A 7,873-nucleotide genomic window follows, 5' to 3' on the forward strand; every position below is an offset into this window, starting at 1 on the left:
GGAGGGGACCCAGAACGCACCACGGTCACCTGGTTCTATTGCACCTTATAAATCGGAGGGGACCCAGAACGCACCACGGTCACCTGGTTCTATTGCACCTTATAAATCGGAGGGGACCCAGAACGCACCACGGTCACCTGGTTCTATTGCACCTAATAAATCGGAGGGGACCCAGAACGCACCACGGTCACCTGGTTCTATTGCACCTTATAAATCGGAGGGGACCCAGAACGCACCACGGTCACCTGGTTACACCTGCGTGCCGACTGACTCCCGCCCTACCTGAGGGACTACTGAAATATTTAAGTAGGCTTCTGAGCCTAAACATATCAGTGAAGTTAGTGAAGCAAAAATAATCACTATAACAACAAGTTGGTGAACCTGCAACGCGTCTTTGGGGCCTACCTCCAATGTAGTTCCTGAGCAGAAGAAGACAATTCCTTTTCCTCGGGGACAGGGAGAGGCATAAATAAACTACTTATGTGGACTCCTCAACGCACCACACTCATAAATAAACTACTTATGTGGACTCCTCGAGGCGCAAATGGTGAAGTGGCTCCCCGGGTGTGCGGGACGACGACTGGAGGGTGGGACTAATCACCTCCGCGGAGGGTGGGACTATTCACCTCGGCGGAGGGTGGGACTATTCAACTCGGCGGAGGGTGGGACTATTCACCTCCGCGGAGGGTGGGACTATTCAACTCGACGTAGGATGGGACTAATCACCACCGCGGAGGGTGGGACTATTCAACTCGACGGAGGGTGGGACTATTCACCTCGGCGGAGGGCGGGACTATTCACCTCCGCGGAGGGTGGGACTATTCAACTCGACGGAGGGTGGGACTATTCACTTCGGCGGAGGGCGGGACTATTCACCTCGGCGGAGGGCGGGACTATTCACCTCGGCGGAGGGCGGGACTAGCTGCGGGTCGTGGCGGGATGGAAAGAGGGGGCGTGGCTAAAAGTTGAAGGGAAAAAAAGAAAAAGCAGTAAGTTTAATGAGGTGAGTGCAGGTTTGTGTTACAGGTGAGGTCACTCCATCGCTGCTCATGCTGTTCTGTACGTAACCGTCAGTAGTTGTAAGAGGTGGCTAACAATGAAGCTAACGGAAGTACGATCATGTGCCTCTAAGAGCCAGCAACCATACTCGTACTTACACCTCCTGACCTGAATGTTAAAGGCCTACTGAAAGCCACTACTATCGACCACACAGTCTGATAGTTTATATATCAATGATGAAATATTAACATTGCAACACATGCCAATACGGCCGCTTTAGTTTACTAAATTGCAATTTTAAATTTCGCACAAAGTATCCTGTTGAAAACATCGCAGAATGATGACGAGTGCACGTGACGTCGCGGATTGTAGAGGACATTTTGATCCAGCGCCGATCCCAGCTATAAGTGCTCTGCTTTAATCACATAATTCCACAGTATTCTGGACATCCGTGTTGCTGAATCTTTTGCAATTTGTTCAATTAATAATGGAGACGTCAAAGAAGAAAGATGTAGGTGGGAAGCGGTGTATTGCGGCCGCCTTTAGCAACACAAACACAGCCGGCGTTTCCTTGTTTACATTCGGCTCTTACCGTAGACATGAGCAGAGAGTTTGCGTCGTTCTTCCTGCAGCTGTGGACTCTCTTGCCTCCTCCCACCGGCCGCCACCGACCGTCAGATGCTTACACTGTGGAGGGGAAAAAAAAAAAAAAAATCTCAGCCCGGCTTCCTTGCCTCGTCGAGAAACGTGGCTTCCCTCAGAGACACTGGCGGTCACCACACCCCTCCGACTTTTAAGTACAACCATATATTCTCACTAAAACATTAGTAACATAATAAGCGGATAAGGGATTTTCCAGAATTATCCTAGTAAATGTGTCTAATAACATCTGAATCGCTCCCACTGCCCTCGTCTTTTTTTTTCTAGTCCTTCACTCTCACTTTCCTCATTCACGAATCTTTCATCCTCGCTCAAATGAATGGGGAAATTGTCGCTTTCTCGGTCCGAATCGCTCTGGCTGCTGGTGGCCATGATTGTAAACAATGTTCAGATGTGAGGAGCTCCACAACCCGTGACGTCACGCGCACATCGTCTGCTACTTCCGCTACAGGCAAGGCTTTTTTATTAGCCACCAAAAGTTGTGAACTTTATCGTGGATGTTCTCTACTAAATCCTTTCAGCAGAAATATGAGACATAGAATGGAGCTGCTATCCCCGTTTAAATAAGAACATCTCATGTCAGTAAGCCGAGGAAGTACTTCGAGCGGCGCCATGATCACAGGCGGCCAACTAGCTTACGCAGCTACATGATTGACTAACCGAGCTGCTGCACGGCCTCAGAGCTGGTGAAAGCCATTCTGTATCATAAAGTGTGCCTCCCACCTGGATAGTAGAAGCTTGTGGCCAGAAACCAGGAACTTTGTCAGCTTTGACATTCCATTCAAAGGCGGAGATGGCGAGAAGGACATGAAAAGTCCAACATAAGACAACTCTGAATATAAGTTAAGCCCCTGCAGGTGTAGGACAGGATTTGGTTTTTATAAAAATACAAAATAATTTGTTTAGATCATGTTTTTAATATCAGTTTGATCATATTTCATGTATCACGTTTGAAGGCTGCAACAGTTAATTGGTTAAAAACAATCACCATAAATTCCTATATATTTTTCTATTTCATTTATGATTTTTGTTTCTTCACCGATGGCCGTGATTGAAATCATTTTATGAAAGAAAAAAAAAAGAAGCTCAAACACTGAGAGGGTGTGTTATTGTTTATGCAATGGCGCCATCTTTTGGACAAATTGGCTCCCTGCAGGTGCTGCAGTGTTCTTCCATTTAGTACTTTTAACTGGATATAGATGTGCCGTGCAGTCTTTTAGCCATCCATAGCGTTTCTACACGTATGGCTTCTTCATTCATCACTCCAAGCAATGTTTGTCAGTTTTACAATATAACTAAAACAATTCATACTTACTAAAGTTTTACAATATAACTAAAACAATTCATACTTACTAAAGTTTTACAATATAACTAAAACAATTCATACTTACTAAAGTTTTACAATATAACTAAAGCAATTCATACTTCCTAAAGTTTTACAATATAACTAAAACAATTCATACTTACTAAAGTTTTACAATATATCTAAAACAATTCATACTTACTAAAGTTTTACAATATAACTAAAACAATTCATACTTACTAAAGTTTTACAATATAACTAAAACAATTCATACTTACTAAAGTTTTACAATATAACTAAAACAATTCATACTTACTAAAGTTTTACAATATAACTAAAACAATTCATACTTACTAAAGTTTTACAATATAACTAAAACAATTCATACTTCCTAAAGTTTTACAATATAACTAAAACAATTCATACTTACTAAAGTTTTACAATATAACTAAAACAATTCATACTTACTAAAGTTTTACAATATAACTAAAGCAATTCATACTTACTAAAGTTTTACAATATAACTAAAACAATTCATACTTACTAAAGTTTTACAATATAACTAAAGCAATTCATACTTCCTAAAGCGTCCCATGTGTGATGTCCGTAGGAGTGTTGTCATGCATATTTGTACCTGCGTAATGACGCTAGCGTCGTTGACGTTAGCTTGCAAGTGTCTGTGTTAGTATTATTAATTAGCAATGACATTCTTTTAGTATTGTTTCAGTTTTTACAAAATTCCTCAGTAAATTCCCCAAAACATCAGCGTGGAGTTATTGAGTCTGTTTAGCTGATTAATGAGCTAGCTTGCGCAGCTAGTGGGTCCATGACCATGACTTCTGTTTTGCTTGATCAGCCGTTTTACTGCCGTGTTACAGACACCTTTTGGGAACAATTACAGTATGTAAATAAACATTCACAGAATATTTAAATGTAAATAACTCATTTCACAACGTACATATCGGCGACTTATAGTCTGGCGCGGCTAATATATGGAAACATTTTCCTTATATCTCGGTGCGCTCCTGTCGTCTGGAAAATTCGGTGATTGGAAAACAAAAAGCTTTGATTAATATCCTGGATAAGATCTAGACTGCATGGAGAGAGCCCAGAACTTTAAATACAGAGATATAGTTTCCATAGGACTGTTGCTTTGGAGCAAACATGAGAGCGGTGGCGCGTGGGTGCTGAGATCTGCATCGCGTTGATTTTATCTATCTATTTTCTTTTTTATTAAGTGCAATCCCATTACTCGTTTAATCACAGAATCTAATCGATAGATCAATTAATAAGTGAAATGATCAATAACAGAAGCCCTACAGCTATTAGTCTCCATCAGACTGTTTATCTGCTTAACAGTTCTTGGACTCTCTGCTGTCAGCATACACAACTTTTTAATGGGGAACATTTCTAATCAGATTTTAATCAATATCTTCATATAAATCATGAAGTAGTTGGATCTGGGATCCAGATCTGGATAGGATCTGGATCTGGGATCTTAGCCCAGGATGTGTTTTTGGCTTGGGCAGCCCTTTGAGACACTCGTGATTTAGGGCTATATACAAGTGTTTTAGCTACTTCTAAATCACTAATCCTGGTCTCCAAGGCGACAAAGTATGTTTCTTACAAGTACCATTATCACTGGAGGAGAAGGAATAGCTAAACATGCTTCACTACACAGCGTAGGAGGAGACAATAGCTCACCGCCGTCACAATGTAAACAAACACCATGGGTGGATCTACACCTGACATCCACTGCAATGATACCAAGTACAGGGGCGTATCTAGCCGATACTTCTATGATTATTTTGATATTTTTTATCGTCACAAAATATCTTATTTTATTTTTTATGTATATTATGTTTATAAAGTCAGTAAATATGTCCCTGGACACATGAGGACTTTGAATATGACCAATGTATCATCCTGTAACTACTTGGTATCAGATCGATACCTAAATGTGTGGTATCATCCAAAACTAAGGTCAAGTATCAAAGAAGAGAAGAATAAGTGATGATTACATTTGAACAGAAGTGTGGATAGAACATGTTAAAACAGAAAACAGCACGACACCTACCCTTTACATCAGTATTTTTAACCATATTATTACTTGTGTATTAGGTATTATATTTTATTGTATGATATTGCAACTACTTGGTATCAGATCGATACCTAAATGTGCGGTATCATCCAAAACTAATGTCAAGTATCAAAGAAGAGAAGAATAAGTGATTATTACATTTGAACAGAAGTGTAGATAGAACATGTTAAAAGAGAAAATAAGTAGCTATTAAGTAGACGAATAATACATTTTTACAGTTTGTCCCTAATAATGTGTATAAAATAATAGGTGTATAAATGACACAATATGTTACTGCAGACTAATTAGGAGTCTTTGTTTGTTTACTTCCTACTAAAAGACAAGTTCAACATTTTATTGACGGACTAAATGACAATAACAAACATATGTTTCATGTACACTAACATGTGTTGTTACAATAAAGACAAATAAATAATAATAAATGACAATAATAAACATATGTTTCATGTACACAAACATGTGTTGTTACAATAAAGACAAATAAATAATAATAAATGACAATAATAAACATATGTTTCATGTACACTAACATGTGTTGTTACAATAAATACAAATAAATAATAATAAATGGCAATAATAAACATATGTTTCATGTACACAAACATGTGTTGTTACAATAAAGACAAATAAATAATAATAAATGACAATAATAAACATATGTTTCATGTACACTAACATGTGTTGTTACAATAAAGACAGATAAATAATAATAAATGACAATAATAAACATATGTTTCATGTACACAAACATGTGTTGTTACAATAAAGACAAATAAATAATAATAAATGACAATAATAAACATTTGTCTCATGTACACAAACATTTGTTACAATAAAGACAAATGAATAATAATAAATGACAATAATAAAGATATGTTTCATGTACACAAACATTTGTTACAATAAAGACAAATAAATAATAATAAATGGCAATAATAAACATATGTTTCATGTACACTAACATTTGCTGTTACAAAAAAGACAAATAAATAATAATAAATGACAATAATAAACATATGTTTCATGTACACAAACATGTGTTGTTACAATAAAGACAAATAAATAATAATAAATGACAATAATAAACATATGTTTCATGTACACAAACATGTGTTGTTACAATAAAGACAAATGAATAATAATAAATGACAATAATAAACATATGTTTCATGTACACTAACATGTGTTGTTACAATAAAGACAAATAAATAATAATAAATGACAATAATAAACATATGTTTCATGTACACAAACATGTGCTGTTACAATAAAGACAAATAAATAATAATAAATGGCAATAATAAACATATGTTTCATGTACACAAACATGTGTTGTTACAATAAAGACAAATAAATAATAATAAATGACAATAATAAACATATGTCTCATGTACACAAACATTTGTTACAATAAAGACAAATAAATAATAATAAATGACAATAATAAAGATATGTTTCATGTACACAAACATTTGTTACAATAAAGACAAATAAATAATAATAAATGACAATAATAAACATATGTTTCATGTACACTAACATGTGTTGTTACAATAAAGACAAATAAATAATAATAAATGACAATAATAAACATATGTTTCATGTACACAAACATGTGCTGTTACAATAAAGACAAATAAATAATAATAAATGACAATAATAAACATATGTTTCATGTACACAAACATGTGTTGTTACAATAAAGACAAATAAATAATAATAAATGACAATAATAAACATATGTCTCATGTACACAAACATTTGTTACAATAAAGACAAATAAATAATAATAAATGACAATAATAAAGATATGTTTCATGTACACAAACATTTGTTACAATAAAGACAAATAAATAATAATAAATGACAATAATAAACATATGTTTCATGTACACTAACATGTGTTGTTACAATAAAGACAAATAAATAATAATAAATGACAATAATAAACATATGTTTCATGTACACTAACATGTGTTGTTACAATAAAGACAAATAAATAATAATAAATGACAATAATAAACATATGTTTCATGTACACTAACATGTGTTGTTACAATAAAGACAAATAAATAATAATAAATGACAATAATAAACACATGTTTCATGTACACTAACATGTGTTGTTACAATAAAGACAAATAAATAATAATAAATGACAATAATAAACATATGTTTCATGTACACTAACATGTGTTGTTACAATAAAGACAAATAAATAATAATAAATGACAATAATAAACATATGTTTCATGTACACTAACATGTGTTGTTACAATAAAGACAGATAAATAATAATAAATGACAATAATAAACATATGTTTCATGTACACTAACATGTGTTGTTAAAATAAAGACAAATAAATAATAATAAATGACAAAAATAAACATATGTCTCATGTACACAAGCATTTGTTGCTACAATAAAGACAATAATGACCATTTTTGTGCTCCCCTTTATGTAGAAAAGTACTGTAAGGTACGGAAAAGTATCCAAATACATAGAAAAGTATCCACACTTTTGGTATGTGGACAATGCTAGCACTTCCATATATTAAAATGAAAACAATGTACAATGTTTGCTGACAGTGCAGTTTGTGTTTACTTTGCAATCATCTGTGAAAGGAATATAAGTTAATACAATATATGTCCATCCATTTTCTACCGCTTGTTCCCTTTGGGGTCACGGGGGGCTCTGCTGCCTGTCTCGGCTACAATCGGGCAGAAGGCGGTGTACACCCTGGACAAGTCGCCACCTCATTGCAGATATAATATAATATAATATTTTATAATATAATATAATCTACAAA

General features: G+C 35.1%; 1 protein-coding gene across 1 annotated transcript in view; it reads right to left on the reverse strand.

Annotated features, from left to right (window-relative positions):
* Window positions 1–607, reverse strand: part of ugt8 (UDP glycosyltransferase 8) — a 75,098-nt gene extending 74,491 nt beyond the window's left edge. Inside the window, exon 1 of the mRNA XM_061886853.1 lies at window positions 406–607. The gene's annotated coding sequence lies outside the window, so the exon portion shown is untranslated. The remainder of the gene's footprint in view (window positions 1–405) is intronic.
* Window positions 608–7,873: the final 7,266 nt, after the last annotated feature.

The sequence above is a fragment of the Nerophis ophidion genome, linkage group LG01, assembly GCF_033978795.1.
Source record: "Nerophis ophidion isolate RoL-2023_Sa linkage group LG01, RoL_Noph_v1.0, whole genome shotgun sequence".
Lineage (NCBI taxonomy): Eukaryota > Metazoa > Chordata > Actinopteri > Syngnathiformes > Syngnathidae > Nerophis > Nerophis ophidion.